The 23113-nt window shown below is 40.8% G+C and overlaps 1 protein-coding gene and 1 non-coding gene across 10 annotated transcripts in view; both read left to right on the top strand.

The window, feature by feature from the left end:
- Nucleotides 1-23113, top strand: part of Aak1 (AP2 associated kinase 1) — a 186856-nt gene that overhangs the window by 44725 nt on the left and 119018 nt on the right. The window lies entirely within an intron of this gene.
- On the top strand, nucleotides 18319-18394 carry Trnaa-ugc (transfer RNA alanine (anticodon UGC)). The gene has a single exon. It is a non-coding gene; the product is annotated as a tRNA-Ala (tRNA).

Raw genomic sequence — 23113 nt, forward strand, 5'->3', positions numbered from 1 at the left:
TGGGTCCGGTCATAGGGCCTGAACTCGGCCTGGGCACTGTCCCACTTCCAGCTTTTTTCTTTTTGCTTATGTGGTGCTGAGGAATCGAACTCAGGGCCTCATGCATACAAGGCAAGTGCTCTACCACTGAGCCATCTTCCCAGCACCATATTTTTTTTTTTTTTGGTCGGCCGTGGGGCTTGAACTCTGGGCCTGGGTGCTGTCCTTCAGCTCTTCAGCTCAAGGCGAGCTCTCTACCACTTGAGCTACAGCACCACTTCTGGTTTTCTGGTGGTTTATTGGAGATAGGAGTCTCACAGTCTTTCCTGCCCGGGCTGGCTTTGAACCGCGATCCGCAGATCTCAGCCTCCTGAGTAGCTAGGATTACAGGTGTGAGCCACCAGCGCCCGGCTCCCCAGCACCATATTTTAAAATTTTATACCTAAATATTCTCTTTTAGAATCTTTTTTTAAAAGCTCTGGATAGCTAAAGATGGATAGTGTCTCCATGGTGGTAAAGATCTGTATGTGATGAGAGGTTTGTTGTTGTTGTTTTTAATGAAAAATTTCTGTATGTGATGAGAACATTTTCTGTCCATTAATAGTTTGCTAGGCAGGAAGGGAAAATATAAGAGATGGGAAAGCTATGTTGTAGACTCCATTTTTATCAGTAGGGTGCAAAGTGTGGCACTTTGTGAGAGCACCTAATTCTTTGTAATTGGTAAGGGAAGAGTATCTTTCCTTCTTAGCTTGGACTCTTCTTTCTCGATTGCGGGACTCTTCTTTCTCGATTGCTGACTTACTCTCTACCTCTATTTTAAATTGATTTTTCTTTTTACTGTTGGAATTTAAACCCAGGCCCCTGTTCATGCTAAACAGATCTACTACTTAGCTACTACCTCCAGCTTATTTATGCTTACACAAGTAGGAAAGATTCTATGTTGTTTAGGAAACTTTCTATTCTAGTTTTGGATTATTTGAAAAATTTCATAACAATCATGATTACTTTTTAATCTTTTGTGTGCCAAAATAGGGCTTGAACTCAGAGCCTAGGTACTGTCCCTTAGCTTTTTCTTCCAAGGCCATCCTGGCCTTTTGGCAGTTAATTGGAGCTAAAGGACTTACAGATTTTCCTACCAAGGCTGGCTTCAAACTGGAATTCTTAGATCTCAGCCTTCTGGGTAAACTAGGATTATAGGCATGAGACATTGGCACTAAAGTATAATTTTTTTTGGGGGGGGGTCCGGTCATAGGGCCTGAACTCTGGGCTTGGGTGCTGTCCCTCAGCTCTTCAGCTCAAGGCTAGCGCTCTACCACTTGAGCCACAGCGCCACTTCCGGCTTTTTTTTCTTTTTGCTTATGTGGTGCTGAGGAATGGAACCCAGAGCCTCATGCATGCAAGGCAAGCGCTCTACCACTGAGCCACCTTCCCAGCCCCAACTATAATTATTTTTATAATTATAAATATTAAAGATGTTCTGAATGGAAAAATAAACATTTAAAAATCAAGAATAGATATTCAGATATTGAAAGTGCCTCTTCATTTATGTCTCTTTTGAACTCCATAACTGTGGAATTATTTTAATAACCTTTCTTTCTTTCTTTCTTTTCTTTCTTTCTTTCTTTCTTTCTTTCTTTCTTTCTTTCTTTCTTTCTTTCTTTCTTTCTTTCTCTCTCTCTTTCTCTCTCCCCTCCCTCCCTCCCTCCCTCCCTCCCTCCTTCCCTCCCTCCCTCCGTCCCTTCCTTCCTTCCTTCCTTCCTTCCTTCCTTCCTTCCTTCCTTCCTTCCTTCCTTCCTTCCTTCCTTCCTTCCTTCCTTTCCTCTCTCTCCCTCCCCCCCACCCCTTTCCTGTCAGTGTGGGGCTTGAACTCAGAGATTTGTGCTCTTGCTTGGCATTTCTGCTCAGAGCTGGTACTTTATGGCTCAGTGGTAGAGTGCTTGCCTTGCATGCATGAGGCCCTGGGTTCGATTCCTCAGCACCACATAAGCAGAAAAAGCCAGAAGTGGCGCTGTAGTTCAAGTGGTAGAGCCTTGCCTTGAGCTGAAGAGCACAGTGACAGTGCCCAGGCCCAGAATTCAGGCCAAAAAAAAAAAGGCTGGTACTTTACCACTTGAGCCACCCACCTTTACTTCCAGCTTCTTGCTGATTAATTGGAGACAAGGGTCTCTTAGACTTACCTGTCTGGATTGGCTTTAAACTGGGATCGTCATCTCACAGTTCTGAGTGGTGAGAACATGAGCCATTGGTACCCAGCTTGACTTTTTAAAAAAGTCAGATCCAGACATCCAGATGTATAGACATCCTTCCTTCTTTCCTTCTTTCCTTCCTTCCTTCCTTCCTTCCTTCCTTCCTTCCTTCCTTCCTTCCTTCCTTCCTTCCTTCCTTCCTTCCTTCCTTCCTTCCTTCCTTCCTTCCTTCCTTCCTTCCTTCCTTCCCTCTCTCTCCCTCTCCCCCCACCCCTTTCCTGTCAGTGTGGGGCTTGAATTCTGGGCCTGGGCGCTTGACCCTGAGCTCTTCACCTCAAAGCAAGCACTCTACCACTTGAGCCACAGCGCCACTTCCGGTTTTCTGGTGGTTAATTGGAGAAAAGAGTCTCACAGACTTTCCTTGCTGGGGCTGGCTTTGAACTGTGATCCTCAGATCTCAGCCATGTGAGCCACCAGCGCCCAGCTTTCACCTTCCTTTATAAATGAGATTATTTGTAGTTTTATTTAATGCCAGAGTTTTGGGATTAATGCTGTACCTATATGCCTAATAAAGTAAGTGGAGATCTTTTCCATATTCAAAATTTTTCAATAATAAATATTTTCTATCTGGCATTTTGTTTGTACAAGTCGCAGTGGTAGAACCTAGATCTGCACAGATCGAGGGTCCTTGGCTCATTTAGTTCATCATTGTAGCCCACCCCAATAAGTAAGGCCAGCTTTGAAACTTGAATATCTGTGGTCAAGAGAGCTTAAGGAGGGCTGGGAAGGTGGCTCAGTGGTAGAGCACTTGCCTTGCATGCCTCAGGCCCTGGGTTCGATTCCTCAGCACCACATAAGCAAAAAGAAAAAAGCAGAAGTGGCGCTGTGGCTCAAATGGTAGAGTGCTAGCCTTGAGCTGAAGAGCTGAGGGACAGTGCACAGGCCCAGGGGTCAGGCCCCACAACCAGACTCCCCCCCGCCAAAAAAAAAAAAAAGAAAAAAAGAAACTGCTTAAGGAATACCCACTTTCAAACTTGAATGTCTGTGGTCAAGAGAGCTTCAGGGACTGATATTCTACTTGTTTTAAATATATGTAAAAACTGTTCAGTACAACAAATACATAGGATTTTATATGTCAATTAAAAACCTCTGAAAAATACAAAATATTCTTATTTATGCATTCAGATTCATCAAAGGCTAGTGTTTTGCAGCATTTGCCTTATTATTAATCTGTAATGTGTGTTTTTGAACCATTATAAAGTAAATTACATAATACCTCTCTTTCCTGAAAACTAAAACATACAGATAAACATAGTAGAGCTGATAAAACCATGGAAATTAACTTTGATATAAAACTTACTTATTGTATTTTACCAGTCATTAAGGGTCTTTATAGAAAAGAAAACATTTTCCCCTAGTTTGAGACCTAATCCAGGATCAAACATTGTATTTAGTTGTCTGGTCTTTTAAATCTCCTTTAATCTGGAATAGCACCTTAATCATAGTCTTTCATGACCTTCACTTTTTTTTTTTAAACAGAGAGCAGACAGGTTTCCTTCCTTCCCTCCCTCCCTTTTCCTCCTTCCCTTCCCCTCCCTCCCTTCCCCTCCTTCCTTCCCTCCCTCCCTCCCTCCCTCCCTCCCTCCTTCCCTCCCTCCCTCCCTTCTTCCCGCCCTCCTTTCCTCCCTTCCTCCCTTCCTCCTTTCCTCCCTCCCTCCCTCCCTCCCTTCCTTCCTTCCTTCCTTCCTTCCTTCCTTCCTTCCTTCCTTCCTTCCTTCCTTCCTTCCTTCCTTCCTTCCTTCCTTCCCCCCTCCTTCTCCTTCTCTTTCTCTTCTCTTTTCTTTCTTATAGGATGTTCCTTAATTTGACTGAGTGCTGGTGATTTTTGTTTGGCTTTGGGGTACATATTTTGGATGGAATACAACAATGATGCATTCTTCTCAGTGCATCTTATCAAGAAGCATACGGTTCTGTTGGTCTTATTAGACTACTTTAATCATTGTGTTAAGTGGCCAGCTTACCCCTCAATGTTGACAGATTTCCAATTGCCAGAGAATGGTGTGGAGATACAGCCTTTGGGAGTTACACATAGCCTACAGAATCCTCTTACTTGAATTCTCCCATGAGCTTCCTATATGTCTTATTAGTGAAAGCATTGGACATAGAGGGCAGTTGGGTGGCTGTGCTAAAACATTGCTTTGAATTAAGAAATATAGTAGTACTGCCTTGACTCTCAAAGAAAAATTCTCACAAGAACCTAATCTAATCTGTAGCTTATAAGACACAACATGCTCCCTTGAGCTATTTTTTCTTTCTTTCTTTCTTTCTTTCTTTCTTTCTTTCTTTCTTTCTTTCTTTCTTTCTTTCTTTCTTTCTTTCTTTCTTTCTTTCTTTCTTTCTTTCTTTCTTTCATTATTGAAGTATTTGTTTTGGCTAATGATTTCAGTGGGTTCAGTTCATGGTTGCTTGGCCCTGTGCACTTTGGCAGAACATTGTGGCAACAGGAGTGTGTGACAGGGGACCTTCTTTACCTCTTGGCAGAGAGGAAACAGGAAGAAACTAAAACAAGACTGAAATGCAGGAAGGCAAAAATTAAATACCTTCAAGCACATAACATCTGTGACCTATTTCCTCCAGGTAGATTCTACTTCTCAAAGTTTCTAGACCCTTCCAAAATAGTGCTATCACCTTGGAATCTAGATTTTAACACACGAGCTTGTGGGGGACATTTATAATCTATGGGGACATTTATATTCAAACCATAACATTCTGCCTCTGGTCACCCAAAGGCTCAGGTCCATCTCATAATGAAAAGCACACTTAATATTGAAATAGTACTGAAAAACCCAGGTTCAATGTCTCCTGTGAGATATAATGCAATTCATCTGTGAGCCATCGTAAATTTTTTTAAAAAAAGTTATATACTTTTAAAAAATAAACATTCAGATTCCAAAAGAGAGTAATTGGGAGCATAAATGAAGTCCTGTAGCTCAGTGTTCAGTACCTTATGGACATGGTGTTGTGATGGGCACTCCAGTGGGCTTAGGCAATTTTTCCCCAGGTCTTTGCCATTTGCAGCTCATATGGCCTCTAAGCTTAGGCTTCATACTCCCAGTTTTATGCATTATCCTCTTAGGGGCTTTGGCAGGCAATTGAACCCTGCTGTATATTGCTTGGCCTTCCAAGCCTTCCTCTGAAATTTTGGTGGAAGCCTCCATGACCCCATAGCTTTTATATTCTGCATGTAGAAAACACAGAGGTTTGCTACAAGCATCACAGGTAGCTGAGCCCCCTTCCCTCCGTTGTAACTAGCCTCTGAATGTCCTGGGGGTGCTGAGTATTATAAAAGAAATCTTGGGGAAACTTTCTAAATGGCCTATTTGTCTCTAGAGAAAGACTTTAAAGTGTCTTTACTCTGTCACACCCTAAGGCTCAATAGCCAATTCTGACATGCCACTAAGGCCTCTTCCCTGTGATCTCCATGGAAAGTCCTTGGCTTATTTTTAATATGGCTAATCTCTTTAGAACCCATGCCTTCCAATGTAGCCTCAACTTCACACACACTTTTCTGATCAAACCACACATATTTCTGTTCTGCTTTTTGTTGTCCATTCTCACTGTAAATCTGGCAAAAAGCAGTTAAGCATTAACCATGTCACAGCCTGAATCTGGATGGCTTTGAAATTTTCCTCAAGATAAAGTAGTCCACAATGATGTCTAGTCTAGTTTCTCATGAAGCTAGCCTCCACTGTTGGCATTCTTGTTGGCTGTCTGGTTTTCTGAGCTATCACTGGAATCATATATTAAACTGAGCTTATACTATTCTTTTTTTTTTTGCCAGTTGTAAGGCCTGAACTCTGGGCCTGGGCGCTGTTCCTCAGCTCTTCAGCTCAAGGCTAGCGCTCTACCACTTGGGCCATAGCACCACTTCCGGCTTTTTTCTGCTCATGTGGTGCTGAGGAATCGAACCCAGGACCTCAAGCATACAAGGCAAGCACTCTACCACTGAGCAACCTTCCCAGCCCCCAGCTCATAATATTCTTAAGCTTTCTCTAGCCAGCTTCTCCAGACTTTTCAAAATTCATGGGAATCTCCAAAATCTTCCCATAAACCAATTTTTTTGTGGGGGGTGGTGCTGGGGGGCGGTGGTCCTGGGGCTTGAACTCAGGGCCCAGGCACTGTCCATGAGCCTTTTTATGCTCAAAGCCAGTGCTCTACCACTTTGAGCCACAACTCCATTTCTGGCTTTCTGTAGGTTTTTTTGAAGATAAGAGTCTCACGAACTTTTCTGCCCAGGCTGGCTTTGACTCATGATCCTCAGATCTCAGCCTCCTGAGTGGCTACGATTATAGGTGTGAGCCACCAGTGCCTGGCCACAAACCAGTTTTAAAGAGTTCTGGACATTTAAAAGCTTCTGGATAAAGTTATAACCCCACTTCTCTTGTACCAATTTTCTGTAAAATTTGTTACTTTTATTGTTTCTTTGATCAAATACATGACAATATAGCTTAAGAGAGGAAAACTTATTTTGGCTCATGGTTTTAGAGGATTTGTGATTATTTGGCCCCACATGCTTGGTCAGACATGGTGGTGGGAACAATGTGGAAAACTTTGTTTAAATCATGTTGGACAGGAAGCAGAGTATTAGTGACTTCTTAAGTGAAAAACAGTATAAGAGCTAACAGAGGAGTTGAAAGCATTGTAGCCTAGAGCTTCTGAATGAGAGTACAGGAAGCTTCTGAGAATTTCTTGGTGTTGAGTAGGATATGGATAATTAATACTTGTACTCATTTCTGCAGTTAATAATAAAAGGTGGAATTTGGATCATTAAGATGTGGCTAAAGGCTTATCTTTTTTTGGTCCGGTCATGGGGCCTGAACTCTGGGCCTGGGCGCTGTCCCTCAGCTCTTCAGCTCAAGGCTAGCGCTCTACCACTTGAGCCACAGCGCCACTTCCAGCTTTTTTTTCTTTTTGCTTATGTGGTGCTGAGGAATCGAACCCAGGGCCTCAGGCATGCAAGGCAAGCGCTCTACCACTGAGCCACCTTCCCAGCCCTAAAGGCTTATCTTGAAAACCACTGTGGTTGATTCATATTAATTGTAAATAGAAAAAAATCCAACCCTTATCTTATTCACAGAGATTTAACTATTTTTAGCACATGTTTAGCACCATGTTTACCTCACCTACATTTTATGTATACGTTTGATTATACTATGTGATGTATTTACATTTGAAGCCTGTTTTTTCTTTTTTCTTTTTTGTCAGTTGTGGGGCTTGAACTCAGGGCCTGGGTGCTGTCCATGAGCATTTTGTGCTCAAGACTTGCAGTCTACCACTTTGAGCCACAACTCACTTCCAGTTTTTGAGTTTAATTGGAGATAAGAGTCTCAAGGGGACTTTTTCTGCCTGGGCTGATTTAGAGCTACAATCCTCAAATCTCAGCCTCCTGAGTAGCTAGGATTATAGGCAAGAGCCACTGGCGCCTGGCCTGAAGCCTGCTCTTTTATTTAGACAACTTAAAATTTTCAGTTCTGATAAAATATATAATAAAGTTATTCTATTATGCTATTTATATGTTAATATGTAATATGTTATTAATCTATAAATTCTCATTCTGAAGGCTGCATTTTTATGTCCTAATACGATGGCTTCCTCATACCATTGAGTAAAGATGTTCATTTTAAGGCTTTGTGACTATAACACTACCAGTTACTTTTCTGTTGTTGTGTATTTAAGTGTCTCACTTTGGTTAGTAACACCATATAAAGTACCTTTAAATGAACATACTTGTTCTTTCCATAGGATAAAGGGGCTCAGGAGGGTTGTTACCAGTAGAGCTCTGCTTTCTGAAGGCTTCTGACGTATAATGTCAAACTGCACTTTCATTACCATATTTACCTGTATTATTGCTACTATGTGATATTATTCTTTTGAATCAGAGATTATATATTCATTGTCTAGTGCAAAATACAAATTCTAAAATAAAAACTAAGACATCAGTGAAAACATACTTTTCAGGGAATGTGATGTTTAAGATAATTATGCTTTATAAACTAATTAACACAGGTTCTCTAAATTCCTCAGTGCATAAGCTTGTGACTCCTGTCCTGAGAGTCACCTGCTCATTTACCTGATGCTGCAGTATACAGAATTCATTTAAGTCCTTGTGCAGGTAAAGAAATGCCAAATAGTTTTTAGAGGTGTTTTATGAGTCTGATACTCTTAACGCAGATAGATGGATCTCAATATGGGGTTGTATTTAGTGTAACTCCTTTAGGTTGTATTAATGTAACACTTTCATGTTAAAACTTTTGTTGTTGCCTTTATTTTTGTAGATTTTATATTACTTGCCACACAGAAGTTTCAAATTTTAGAAAAATCAATCAGACTTCTGGTTACTCATTTTATTTAAAGAAAGCCTCACTTACCTCAGAGTTATAATACATTTTCTTTTAGAAAATTTGTGGTTTTATTTTTTACGTTTAAATCAGAAATTGTAAACATTATTTATTGAATAAGTGATAAAATTTCTCCTGGAGGAAAGGTATTCTCTCTTCCCTCCTCCCTGCCCAGTATAATTGTGTGTGTGTGTGTGTGTGTGTGTGTGTGTGTGTGTGTGTGTGTGTGTGTGTGTGTGTGTGTGTGTGTGTGTGTGTGTGTGTGTGTGTGTGTGTGTGTGTGTGTGTGTGTGTGTGTGTTGTGGTGCTGGGAATTGAGCTCAGGACCTTGTACATGCTAGGCAAATATTCTATTTACTGTTGAGCTACATTTCTAGCTTTAAAAGTTGGCATTTAAACATGTTCCAAGGGGATGCACATGAATAAAATGAGGAAAGGTTAACAAATGCAGTTATTATATTCATTATATATTATGTAAAAATTGACCTACATAACTTAAGGATGGGAAGGGGCATATAGAGGTGAACCATGGAAGGGGTGACATTGATCCAAAAGCATTGTCCTCATAACCTGACTAGGGTATTGTAACTGCATCATCAACTACATCATCATCATAATCATCATCATCATCATCATCATCAAAGTTTGCAGTTAAATGCCTTATAGCAAAGATAAAAATTTGTCCCATGACCTGAATATATTCAGACTTAAAAACATTTTATTTTAACAAAGTGATCCTGTTGGGCATTTTGAGTTTGTGAGCCCTAACTTAAAATGTTAGCAAATCTAGAGGTTTTCTTAAAAAAATTTTTTTTCTTGGTTGATACAAGGAATTAACTTGAATTTTAAACCAAATGATTATTTAGTTCTAACCATGTTTATTGAAGAATTCTTACACACACACACACACACACACACACACACACACACACACACACACACAGAGCTTTATTGCATGTGTTTGAGGTCTTTCCATTTTTCTGTGTTCTGATACCAATAACACTTTGCCATTTTGTAGTTGTTATGTATAGATTTGTATGTGTGTGTGAGAGAGAGGGAGGGAGAGAAGGGAGTGAGAGGGAGGGAGAGGGAGGGAGAGAGGGAGAGAGATAGAACACCAGTCCTGAGGTTGGAACTCAGAGCCTGGGGACTGTTCCTGAACCTATTTTCTCAAGGCTAGCATTCTGCCATTTGAGCCACAGCTCCACTTCCAGCCTTAGGATGGTTGATTGGAGATAAGTTTCTCACCAACTTTCCTGCTTATTCTGCCTTGGAATCGTGATCCTCAAGTCTCAGCTTCCTGAGTAGTTAGGATTATAGACATGAGCCACCAGCACCTAGAATGTACATATAGTGTTTTTAATGTGTGGTAGGACCGGTTTCCTTCACATACCTTCATTTTCCCATCCACATCCTCATCTTGACTATTCCAGTATTTCAGTGCATCTTTTTTCCCCCACTGAAAATCTTTTCTTGTATTTTTTTCTTTTTATGATTTTTAAGTAGTTGTACAGTGGAATTGCTATTTAACAAAACAGTTTGTGAATACAAAATATCTTGATCAATGTCCTCTTCAACATTCTCATCTATCCCTCCCCTACCCAACCCTTCCCTCATTCTTCTTAATTTCATAGGATATACATTGGATTTTTTTCTTTCTGTATTTGCTTTTATTTTAAAATTCTTTAAAAATTTTATTGTAAAGATGCTGTACAAAGAGTTTACAGTTAAGTGAGTTAGGTAATGAGTACATTTCTTGTCTAGCATTGTTACCCCCTCCTTTATTGTTCTCTCACTATCCCTTCCCTCTCCCTACATTGGATTCTTGACTGCATATTCCCCTTCTTCCTCTTCATTCATCTATCTTTTTCCCCTTGACCCTATCCCAGTCTTTCAAATACCCACTTCCTGATGATTTATTTTGCTGAACTTTGATTTTACTTTTCTAAGGAACTACACTGTTTGAGATCTCCCTTGAATTTACCATATTTCAGTTAATACACGTGTCCCCATTGAAAATTTAATGGCTTGTATTTTTATTATCCTTCAGTTCAAAATACTTTCTAAAATCCCTCCTTTTTTTTTTTTTTTCACAACTCAAGATCTAGCTGTGTTGCTCAGGCTGGCCTTGTACTCCTGAGTTCAAGTAATACTCCTTTCTTTCAGCCTCCTGTGTACTTGTGATTACAGGTTTCAGTTGTACCTGGCTCTGATTTCCCTTGATTTCATCCTTGTCCCATGGATTACTTGACAGTATCTTATATGTAGTTTCTCCAGAGTTATTTCTGTTGATTTCAAATTTAATTCCATTTGAAATCATTATAGTGAAAGAATATGCTTTGTAGGCTTTAAATCCTTTTAAATTTATTGGAATTGTTTTGTGTCCTAGAATATATTGCTCTTTTTTGGGCATTTGAAAAGTGTATTTTGTTGTTAAATGGGGTTTGTATAATGTGAGTTAGATTAAATTGGTTGATAGTGTAGGTTCAGATGCTCTATTTCTTACAGATTTTCTATTTATTTCTTTTCTATCAATTATTGAGAGAGGGGTATTGAAACCTTCAACTATTATTGTAGATTTGTCTTTTTGTAGTATTATTAGTTTTGCTTCATGTATTTTGGAGCTAGATTATTATGTATGCAGATACTTAGGATTATTATGTTCTCTTGATGAGGTCATGACCCATTGAGGCAGATAGTTGGATTGTTTTTCTTTTCTTTTCTTTTCTTTTTGGGTCCGGTCGTGGGGCCTGAACTCTGGGCTTGGGCACTGTCCCTCAGCTCTTCAGCTCAAGGCTAGCACTCTACCACTTGAGTCACAGTGCCACTTCCGGCTTTTTTTTTTTCTGCTTATGTGGTGTTGAGGAATCGAACCCAGGGCTTCATGCATGCAAGGCAAGCGCTCTACCACTGAGCCACCTTCCCAGGCCAGTTAGATTGTTTTTCCTCCAGTCTGATAATCTGATTCTTTTCTTTTCTTTCTCCTTTCCTTTCCCTTCCCTCCCTCCCTACCTCCTTCCCTCTCTCTTTCTCTCTCTCCTTCCTTCCTTCTTTCCTTTTTTCTTTCTTTCTTCCCTCCCTCCCTTCCTCTCTCCCTCCTTCCCTCCTTCCCTCCTTCGTTCCTTCCTTCCTTCCTTCCTTTCTTCCTTCCTTCCTTCCTTTCCTTCCTTCCCTTCTTCCCTTTCGTCCTTTCATTCTTTCGTTCTTTCTTTTGTTCTTTCTTGTTGGTCCTAGGGCTTGAACTCTGGGCCTGGGTGCTGTCCCTAAGCTCTTCAGCTCAAGGCGAGTGCCCTATAATCTGGATATTTTAATTGTAGATGATAATACTGTTTTTTTTTTGTTTTGTTTTCTTCCTGCCTGTTTTTATGCATGTTTCTGAGATTCCTTCATGCCAGTTGTGAAGGCAATTCATACTTTCTTAATACTGGGTAGTATTCCATTATAGACATTCCATAATTTGTCTTCCCATTCATCTTTGAAAGGACAATTGAACTCCACAGTGTTGGCTATTAACATTGTTTTGCAGGTTGTTGTATGAACATTTCTTTCTCTAGGAGTAGAATTGCCACTTTAGAAAAATGCCTTTTTGTGAGTTCTACACCTTTATATCTCTGCTAGCTGTGAAAATTTGGTCTAAACATTTTTAGCATTTTTTACTTGTATTTTGTTTTCTGGCTGAATTTTATTGGCTTAAACTTCCAGAATGTGCTTAATACATTTGAAAAAAAAATCACTGAAATAATTGAAATCAAATGGCATTCTTTGAAAGCTGAAAAAACAAGAACATTCCACTTCATTCTTCAGTGTGCTCTGTAAGTAAACTGTTAGCAAGTTAAGAATCTTTTATGTTCATTATTAATCAAACAGTGTTGCCATATTTTCTTATTTTTTATTGTAGGCAGAGTTCACAATCTCATTTTTAAACACACTACTTTGCTCTTAAATACACCTCTCTTTTGTTAAGTACAAACTGCTGAAGAATGAACAGATTCTGTCAATTGTGTCTCCATAAAGTTCCTATCATCCTTAAGAACACTTTAAAGCATCTGTTTATGTTACTTTTTTTTTTTTAAGGCTTATGTTTAGCTTGGTAGTGATGGCTTACACCTGTAATAGTAGCTACTTAAAAAGCTGAGATTTGGAGGATTGTGGTTCAAAGCCAATCCAGGCAGAAAAGTCTGTAAGACTCCATCTCTAGTAATCGGCAAAATTCCAGACTGTAAGTATTACTAAGTAGTGGAGTGCCGACCATGAATAAGAAAGCAAGAATTCTAGGCGCAAAAACAACACAAAAGGTGTATGTTTAGCTTTTGTAAATAAGTTACCACCTGCCTATCTGAGTCATTGTTAGCAGTTTTAACTTAACAGGTTTGATATTACATGATCCTGGGATAAGGATGTGGTAGGTCATTGCCTAGAGCAGGGTTTTCTACCCTCTGCTATGGACCTTTAGGGCTGGATAGTTCTTTGTTGTACGGAGTTGTCCTGTGTACTGTAGAATGTTACTATCCCTAGCCTCTGCTAACTTGATAGAAGTAACACTTTTTTCCCCTGTTTTGACAACCCAAAATGTGTGTAGAAATTACCAGAAATGGGGCTGGGAAGGTGGCTCAGTGGCAGTGGTAGAGTGCTTGCCTTGCATGCCTGAGGCCCTGGGTTCGATTCCTCAGCACTACATAAGCAAAAAGAAAAAAGCCGGAAGTGTTGCTGTGGCTCAAGTGGTAGAGTGCTAGCCTTGAGCTGAAGAGCTGAGGGACAGTGTCCAGGCCCAGAGTTCAGGCCTCACAACTGGACCCCCCCCCCAAAAAAAAAAGAAATTACCAGAAATTCTCCAAGGTCAAAACTGCATTGTGGAGTCCTTAATTCCTTTGGCTCCTGTGCCTCACTTCCCAGTCTTCTCTTACTGCTAATCTGTGAACTAGCAAAATCAGGAGAAGGTAACTGGGAGTTATTAATAAAAATGTTAGGAAAATTGCCAGCACATACATTGGTGACATCTTGCCCCACCTTTCTATTGCCGGTTCCATTAGACTGACTGCGGTCTTTGTGGTTTACAGTATAGAACCAAATGTAACCTGTGGACTCCAGAATATAGTCATTTATAAGTTATTTCAGAGACTTCCTCCTAAAACACAGCCTTAGTTCTTCTGCCCTGGGCCACTGTGGGCTGTACCTGGGTTATATGGTAAATCTCTTAGATGGGATCAAAGGTGTTATAAAGGATTAGCGGATCTTACTGATTTTCACTGGTTTCCAGTCATTTCAGGCTCCAAATGATAATGTTAGGGGGCTCATTTGTGACCTTTTGAATTGGGATCTTTATCCATTTTTTAAATACTTAAATCTACATACTTTCTGAAGTCACTGAGGGTGACTACAGTAGTATTTGTAATGTTAACCCCTTGATAACCCCTTGACATTCGTTAGAATATAGTTTGAGTAAATGCTCCATAAAAGCCATACATACAAAACTTTGGCTTTTCAGTCTTACCAGTTCTTCAGAATCCTTCTGAAATATTTTCCAAAAGTTTTTTTTTTTTAACCAATTTCAGGTGACATTCATTTTTCTGTAGCAGGTGTATGTATGTGTGTTTTCCCCTTCTTTTTTCATGCTCTTATTTCTTCAACAAAGTTATGTATAGGGGAAGTGGGAGTAAAGATTGTTGAGGTAGATATAGTGGTTTCTACTTTGCAGCTGTGAAAATGGAGGCTTCAATGATTGGTGTTTCCAATTGGTTAAGGTAAGGTTGAGTAGTGAGTTTCCAGCCAGAGAGATAGTGCAAACCTAAAAATCATTTTTTGTGTGTGTGTTGCCTGCGTTGTGCATTGCCAGTTACATATTGAGACATCTAAACCTGCTATATTAAGTAGGCCAGGTGCAAGTTAGTGGATATGGCTTCTGCTAAATCATTGCTGCCCAGGCTCTGTCCTCCAGGAAGGACAGGTACTGCAGAATGGCAGTCTGGGGGTGCGAATACAGATGCTGATCTATACTGTTGCTCTACTTAGCCTTCTTAGAAAGGATAATCTTTTGTGTTATCGAGCTTTTTTACTGCCCAAATCCCTAGTGCCTTCTGCATTAGTCCTCAGCAGTCTTGGTGCCACTGATATAATTGGGTGTTAATACCAGCTAAAACTAGATGTTTCAGGAGGTCTCTTCACTTTTGCAGTATGCATTGGAATGACCAAGAAGTTAGAGTACCTTGTCTAATATAGAGACTTCAGCAAATGATGAGTGTGCCTGGCTGGCACTAGAGGACAGTAACTTGTTCTCAGCTAGCCACCCTAGTTCAGCTTGTTCTCATGTCTGTCTTCTATTGTTGTTTGCACACTAAAGAGTCTTATAGAATTCTTTTGATACACTCCTTGACCTGGAAGAGGTGGTTTATTTCTTTTTTTTTTTTTTTTTTTTTTGGCGGTCCGGTCGTGGGGCCTGAACTCTGGGCCTGGGCGCTGTCCCTCAGCTCTTCAGCTCAAGGCTAGTGCTCTACCACTTGAGCCACAGCGCCACTTCCAGCTTTTTGCTTTATGCTGAGGAATCGAACCTAGGGCATCATACATGCAAGGCAAGCGCTCTACCACTGAGCCACCTTCCCAGCCTGAGATGGTTTATTTAATAAGAACCAGTGGGACTGTGTTTTTAGCCTTTTTTTTTTTGGGGGGGGGGGTGGTGCCAGTCCTGGGACTTAAACTTGGGGTCAGGTGCTGTCCTTGAGCTTTTGTGTTTAAGACTAGCATACTACCTCTTGAGCCACAGATCTACTTCCATCTTTTTTTGGTAATTAATTAGAGAGAAGAATCTCACAGGCTTTCCTGCTTGGGCTGGCTTCTAATCATGATCCTCAGATCTTAGCCTCCTTAATAGCTAGGATTATAGGCATAAGCCATAGGTGTCTGGCCTTTTTTTTTTTTTTTCCTTAAGCATTTTGCTTGGTTTTCTTCTGTAGAGCTAATATGGAAGCTTTCTTAACACAAGTTTGGAGTCCCTAACTTTTTTGTGTCTGAATGGATGTGACAAGTTTGCCTAGAGACTGCTTATTGCTTTCAGGACACTAATGTCAACCTTTCAGACCCCAAACTCCTTTACCTTCTTTTAATTGCAGTGGCTATATCAGTTCTAGTCACAGCCCTTAGTTCTCCTTTCCTATTGGCCTTTCTAGGTCTTGACTCTTTTTTAAAAATTTTTAACCAGTGCTTGACCAATATGTAATTTTAGAGACCAAGAATTTTATTCTCATCCTTGGTCCACTATGTACTCTGCTGCTTGTCTGGACTTAACCTGGTTTATTCCCTGACTTTGACACATCTTTATTGGTTAAAATAAGTTGGTCTGAAGACTCTTCAATTCAGATCTAATTAAGTACACGTTAACCCTGACTGTGATGAAGGAAGTCACTGTAACCTCTTTTCTCATCTATATTGTGACACTTAACCCCAGCCCCAAACTAGTAATGGCTTTGTGATCAGGCTGTGAAAGAAAATGGACTTCATGTGAAACAGATGAAAATATTGTTTCAGAACTGCTTCTTCTTTTCTTCAAAAATCCCCCCCAAAAACCCAAAACATCAAAAGGCATCTAAAACAGCAGAATTTTCTTTTGAGAATCAGAGGCTGCTTGTGGTAGAATTTCTTTCATTTATTCTATTGGGGGAGTCTATAGCAAGATCTTTCTTTATAAAATATTATTCTACTTCATGTACTGTGATAGTCCTAACTGTGATAGTTCTAACAATATTAAACATAATCTACAGGTCAGACATGCCATTTGGTAAAAGGAAAGAATGCAGAAGAAGAACTCAATAATGCCAGTTGTTTGATGGCAACATCACAAGAATCTGCATAGAAAAGAAAGCATGTGCTTGTGGTAGCAATTCCAAAATAAATTTAAGAACTAAAGAGTAACATTACACAGCTCAGCACCCAGGGATAGTTCAAGTACACTCAGGCATCAAGCATCCTGGATGAAGCCTGCTGTAATGGTTTAGAGGGGAAGATTATGAATAGTTGGAACACTTGAAGCCATTGATTTTTGTAGTGATTTTTTTTTAATGGAGACTAAGTCTTTTTATGTATCTCAGGCTGGCCTCCAACTTAACTGTCTTTATGCCATCACTTCCTGAGTGCTGGCAGTTTGTGTTTTTACACTGTCACCAAATTTTGTGTGTGTGCTTGTGCTAGGGGGCTTGAAATCAGGGCTTCACTCTCTTGTTTGGCCTCTTCATTCACAGCTGATGCTCTACCACTTGAGCCAGGTCTCTAGCTCAGTTTTTGTTTTGCTGGTGAATATAGATAGAATCTCTTGCCTAGGCTGGCTTTGAACCATGATCTTCAGCCTCCTGAGTAGCTAGGACTACATGTATGAGCCAATAGAGCCTGGCTTAACATGGAGTAATTTATTAAGGAAAAGATGAATTTTTTATTTTTATTAGCATATATTAGCTGTCAAAGGTGGGGGATTTTATTGTAGTCTTCTGTTTACAAGTAACTATGGGGAACTCCATGCCCATAGCAAATAATGAAAGTAGAACATATCATTATCAGCAAAAATTCCTTTAACAGTGTTTTTGAAGGTACAGTTGATGGATGTTAAATTAGGAAGAAAGGGTAGAGGGAGATAAGCTTAACATTTGTTGAATGTTTCTACATTTGGATATGTGCCAGGTGCTTTATGATGCTTGTTTTCTCATATAATCTTCACCATACCACTGTGAAGTAGGTGATACTTGTTTGCTTCTTAAGGGAACCCATTACTACCCACTATTTGAGCTGGATTTTGAACCCTGTTTTGTTTTGTTTTGTTCTGTTTTTGGTCAGCTGTGGGGCTTGTACTCTGGGCCTGGTGCTGTCCCTCAGCTCTTCAGCTCAAGGTGAGTGCTCTACCACTTGAGCCACAGTGCCACTTCCGGTTTTCTGGTGATTAATTGGAGATAAGAGTCTCACGGACTTTCCTGCCCAGGCTGCCTTTGAACTGTGATCCTCAGATCTCAGCCTCCTGTGTAGCTAGGATTACAGGCATGAGCCACTGGCTCCTGGCTTCTGAACCCTGTTCTAACTACAAAACCTTACTCTTTAGGGCTGGGAAGGTGGCTCAGTGGTAGAGCGCTTGCCTTGCATGCATGAGGCCCTGGGTTCGATTCCTCAGCACCACATAAGCAAAAAAGAAAAAAACCGGAAGTGGTGCTGTGGCTGAAATGGTAGAACTCTAGCCTTAAGCTGAAGAGCTAAAGGACAGCATCCAGGCCCAGAGTTCAGGCCCCACGACCGGGCCAAAAAAAACCCAAACAAACAAAAACCTTACTCTTTAGAAGCAAGGAAGTTCATTTTAGGAAATGCAGGGTGCTGGTTTTGGCAGAGAGGCAAGCAGTAGAAGAAGGAATCAGCTTAGCTACCTGTTACAGTTGTTTGTTGCAGTTGAAAGCATGGTATGTTGTTTTTTACCTCCCATTCTCTGCTTACTACAATCACCTCTGGAGAGGATTTTAAGCTAGCCAAAAAGCTGCAAATGGAGCTGTAGCTCAAAGTGGTAGAGCACTAGCGTTGATTACAAAAGGTCAAGGACAGCTCCCAGGCCCTGAGTTCAAGCCCCAGGACTGGCACAAAAAAAAACACAAAAACTCACAAACCACCCAAACCTACTAACCTAAGAATTCTGGATCTCAGTAGGTCCCTGATGGGGAACTGGGATAGATAGTTATTTTAAACTTCTAAGACAGTACTGACAGGTTGTCAGGAATAAGAAACTGTCTAGGGGCTGGGCAGGTGGCTCAGTGGTAGAGCGCTTGCCTTGCATGCAAGAGGCCCTGGGTTCGATTCCCCAGCACCACATAAGCAAAAAGAAAAAAAGCTGGAAGTGGTACTGTGGCTCAAGTGGTAGAGCGCTAGCCTTGAGCTGAAGAGCTGAGGGACAGCACCCAGGCCCAGAGTTCAGGCCCCACGACTGGACCCCCCCCCCCAAAAAAAAAGAAACTGTCTACAAGTTAGAAACATTGGAATAAATATGAACCCTTGAATGGCTGTAGAGATGTGAATTTCTAAAGTTTTTGTGATACAGGGAAGAAAACTGAGGCTTAGAAAGCTCAGGAGCCAAGCATTCCTTCATCCAGTGCTTAGTCAGGATTGACTATATTACTCTACATGATTCAGAAAAGGCAAAAAATACTTTCCAATTGCCTTTGAAGAGTTTTTAGTCTAAGGTCACATAGTTAAAGCCATAATTGGAACCTGAATTTCCCAACTTCTTTTGTGATGTTAAGGCTTTTGCATGTTATCATTGCCAAGCCCTCTTTGAGATTCCCCAAGCTGTGTAAGCCATTCCTGTTAACACTGTGGTTAGTCTCCTCCAAAGCCCATAGCTTCCCTAAGTCAGAAGTCTCCTGCCTGCCTTTCTGCCTCATTACCAGCCTGGTATTCAACCACCCACTTTGCCTTAGGTTCACAGGACCACAGCTTTGCAGTTCATTGCTTTGTTCTCAGTTCATTTTTATTCATCTCACCTGAAAAAGGCCTAAAAAAACTGTACAGTGATTATTTTAGAAATACAAAACATGGACAAAATCTGCCCATGTGGTGGTCACAATCTTCATCCTAAGGTATTTTTGTACACTCAGTTATGTTTTTTTTTTCTGAGTTTTTCCCGGCAGTGATGGATGGGGGTCAGGAGTACTCTTAACCAATCAGGCAGAAGATTGTGTTTGGAGTAACTTGTTTTCCCAGCCTTTTCCCCTACCTCTTTTCATAATATTTTTCTTTACTGCTTCTCAATAACCTTGTGGAGAGTTTCCACAGACGCAAAATATGGATAGTAACTGAGGCTCTGAGAAATTAAGTAATGTTTTCAAGGTTATATAAACAAGTCTTGTTTCTAAAAATCAAACCCTAGAATCTTCACATTTTAAGGTCATCTTTTCCTTCCTCCACCTACCACATCACCTATTAAGCTTTTAGCGTAGTCAGACAGTTTTGGGGTGACTCTTGAATTTGGTTTCTGGTAATGTCAGTGGACTTTAGAACTCAATGGTTGTTATTAACAATGCAGGAGAAATAACAGGACTTTAGCTAGAAAGAGTAGCATTGGATATTGTAATTTTGAGAATTGCAGTGAGGGAAGACCTAAACTCATAGTCCAGCCCGTTTGAACAAAGGGCCCACATAGCCACCAACCCAGGCTGGTTTCACAGAACTTTGGAAACTCATGGTGATCAAAGCATGAACATCAAGCCAAACTTCTTGGAGAACAAGGAGTAGCATGGAGGCCTGGACCTCTTCTGAGGATACCCCTAATTGTGTAGTACCTCTAGTTGGAAATCTCTAATACTTTTTTTTTTTAGTTAAAAAAATTGTTATTATAAAGTTGATTACAGAGCACTTTCAGTTACATAAGTCAGAGAAAAGTACATTTCTCTTTTCTTGGTCAGTCTGGGACTTGAACTCAGGGCCGAGTGCTTTCTCTAAGCTTTTTTGTTCAAGGCTAATGCTCTTCCATTTTGAGCTACAGCTCCACTTCCAGTTTTCTTGTGGTTAATTGGAGATAAGAGTCTTAGGAAGTTTCCTGCCCAGGCTGGCTTTGAATTGCCATCCTCAGATCTTAGCCTCCTGAATAGCTAGGATTACAAGCATGAGCCACCAGCATTAGACAAGAGTACATTTCTTTTTGGACAATGTCACTCCTTCCTTGATCTCTCCCTCTAATACCTTCATTTTAATAGAGTGCATTTTTTAAACATCAGAGCTGTTTTGATCCACATTTTATGCATAAGAAAGCAGAATGTCTTGTAGTGCTGAATTATACCTTGACTTTTTTTTTTCTCTTCCTTTTTTGTCGGTCGTGGGTCTGAACTCTGGGCCTGGGTGCTGTACCTGAGCTCTTCAGCTCAAGGCTAGCACTCTCCACTTGAGCCACAGCGCCACTTCCGACTTTTTTCTGCTCATGTGGTGCTGAGGGCCTCATGCATGCAAGGCAAGCACTCTACCACTGAGCCAACTTCCCAGCCCTACCTTGACTTTATAATGGAGCTTTTTGTATAATATTTATGAGGTCCTAGATTTTGAACTTACAAAATGATAATAAAGGCTTACTACAATGAAAAGATGAGAACATACATGTAGGTAACTTTGTAAATTGAAGACCTACTATACAGATACCAGGATATGAGACCCACAGTACCATGAAAATGAACAGATTGGTAATGACAGTTTTGGTATTGGGTGAAGGAAACAGTGATTTTAGAGTGTGGCTAGCTACAGGAGAAGAAGTAAGGTGTATTAAGGGTGGTAGCGGAGACAGCTTTAGATTTCTTGGGAGGTTTCAGAGTGCTTCAGGTCAGAGGTTGAGCCTGATTCAATGCTGATTGGGTCTAAGAGCAGAAATTGTCTGTGTGCTTGGGGCACCCCTTGGACAGTCTTTTAGTTCAGTCAAGAGTTAGTGAGAGCCTGATGTGACACTAACTGTCCCTTAAAATATCTCTTAAAAATCAAATCACATGATGCAAGACTCGTTAAACCTGAATCCTGTGATCGAACAAGACCAACCAGGTATTGGCTTCAGTCTCTGACCAGCTGGGAAACCAAGGCACTAAAAGAAATAGTTGCCAGTACAGGTCTGGACTGGTCAAGATTGATTTGGTAAGAGCAACCTGACTCTTCTATACTGTTTCTCTCCTTCTTATCAAAACTTAGTATTACTGTGTTCCCAAGAGTGAATTATAATTAAAGTAACCACTGTGTAAAAGCTCATCAACCTGGTTTCCTGGAATGAAGTATAGAGAGGCTGGTTAGAGAAGAGGTATTATGTAATGACCTAATTATGAGGCCTACCATCTGCTTAGAAGTCATGCCTGCCTGGTTAGGAGCCCCTGATTGTGGTTATTTTCAAGGAGGTGGTGAGAGAGAGAGAGGCTTAGAAACATTGGTGCCTTTTTTCTTTTCTTTGGTGGGTTTTTGTTTTGTTTTGTTTTTGTTGGTTGTGGGGCTTGAACTCTTGGCTTTGGCGCTATCCCTCAGCTCTTCAGCTCAAGGTAAGCACTCTACAGCTTGAGCCACAGCACCACTTCCTCTTTTTTTCTTAAAGACAAACATTTTGCTGACATTAGCTCACACCTGTAATCCTAGCTACTCAAGAGGCTGATATTTGAGGATCATGGTTCAAAGCCAATCCAGCCCAGAAAGTCTGTGAGACTTTTATCTTCAATTATCTACCAAAAAAGCCAGAAGTGAAGCTGTGGCTCAAATGGTAGAGGGCTAGACTTGAGCAAAAAGCTAAGGGACATTGCCTAGGCCCTGCATTCAAGCCCAGGATTGGCACCAAGAGAAAAAACAAAACAAAAAAACAACAACAAAAAAAAAACGGGCTGGGAAGGTGGCTCAGCGGTAGAGCGCTTGCCTTGTATGCCTGAGGCCCTGGGTTCGATTCCTCAGTACCACATAAGCAAAAAGAAGAAAGCCGGAAGTGGCGCTGTGGCTCAAGTGGTAGAGAGCTAGCCTTGAGCTGAAGAACTGAGGGATAGCGCCCAGGCCCAGAGTTCAGGCCCCACGACCGGACCCCCCCCCCAAAATAGCCCAAACAAAAAGCTTTAAATAATGTATCTTTATTCCCAACTCACTAGTTCCTTTCTTGAGGTTGGTAGGATGCAGAGGAAAGTAGCTGAAACAACCTTTGAGGGTTTCTGAATAGGCATTCTCCATCAGCAGTATTGGAAGTTTGGTTAAGTTGTAGAACATACTTGAGTGTTAGGGAGGGGTGTTCATGTGAAGATAACGGACCTCCCAACTACTTAATCAACTGAGTCCTTCCTCCGCCTCTTCCTATTCTTCCTCTTTTCTTTCTCTCTCACTTTTTAAAGGAACTAGGCCTAGTGATAACATGCCTGTAATTGCAGTACAATAGAGGCTGAGGCTAGAGGATCACAAGTTCAAGGCCAGCTTGGGCTACATAGTAGTAGTAGTAGTAGTAGTAGTAGTAGTAGTAGTAGTAGTAGTAGTAGAGACAGAGACTTGTTGTTTTGTTTTGTTTTTAAATCAGGTGTTTTTATAAGAGCTTCTCCAGAAAAGGTATGTCTCATAAATAGATGAAAAACTCTGCTGCCACTTAAATGAGATTGTTAACAAATACTAGGGATTTTAGGATTCTGAAATTCTTTTTAATTTTATTTTATTGTAAAGATGCTGTACAAAGGGGTACAGTTACATGAGTAAGGCAGCGAGTACATTTCTTGTCAAGCATTGTTACCTCCTCCCTTGTTGTATTTTAAACTTGAATTAAAATTTATAAGTATTTTATTGTAGTGACAGGGTGTTTTGTACTGTGGATGATTGTAAGGTCTGCCCCAGGCCATGCAGGCCCAGTGCAGACATCTCCCTACCTCTTGGCTAAGTTTCCACCCAGTATCTGTTACCTAGGTAGCTGGTACACCTGGAAGTAGTCACCTTTCCCTCCTGCTAGGTCACATCTTGGGCCACCTCTGCTCACATGCCTCCCATCTGACCCTGAGGTCACATATAGAACCTGTGTGGCCACACCTTTCCCCTACCTGGCCACACCTCTTCCTGTCCCTT

The sequence above is a fragment of the Dipodomys merriami genome, unplaced genomic scaffold (assembly GCF_024711535.1).
Source record: "Dipodomys merriami isolate MVZ:Mamm:240054 unplaced genomic scaffold, mDipMer1.0.p SCAF_63, whole genome shotgun sequence".
Lineage (NCBI taxonomy): Eukaryota > Metazoa > Chordata > Mammalia > Rodentia > Heteromyidae > Dipodomys > Dipodomys merriami.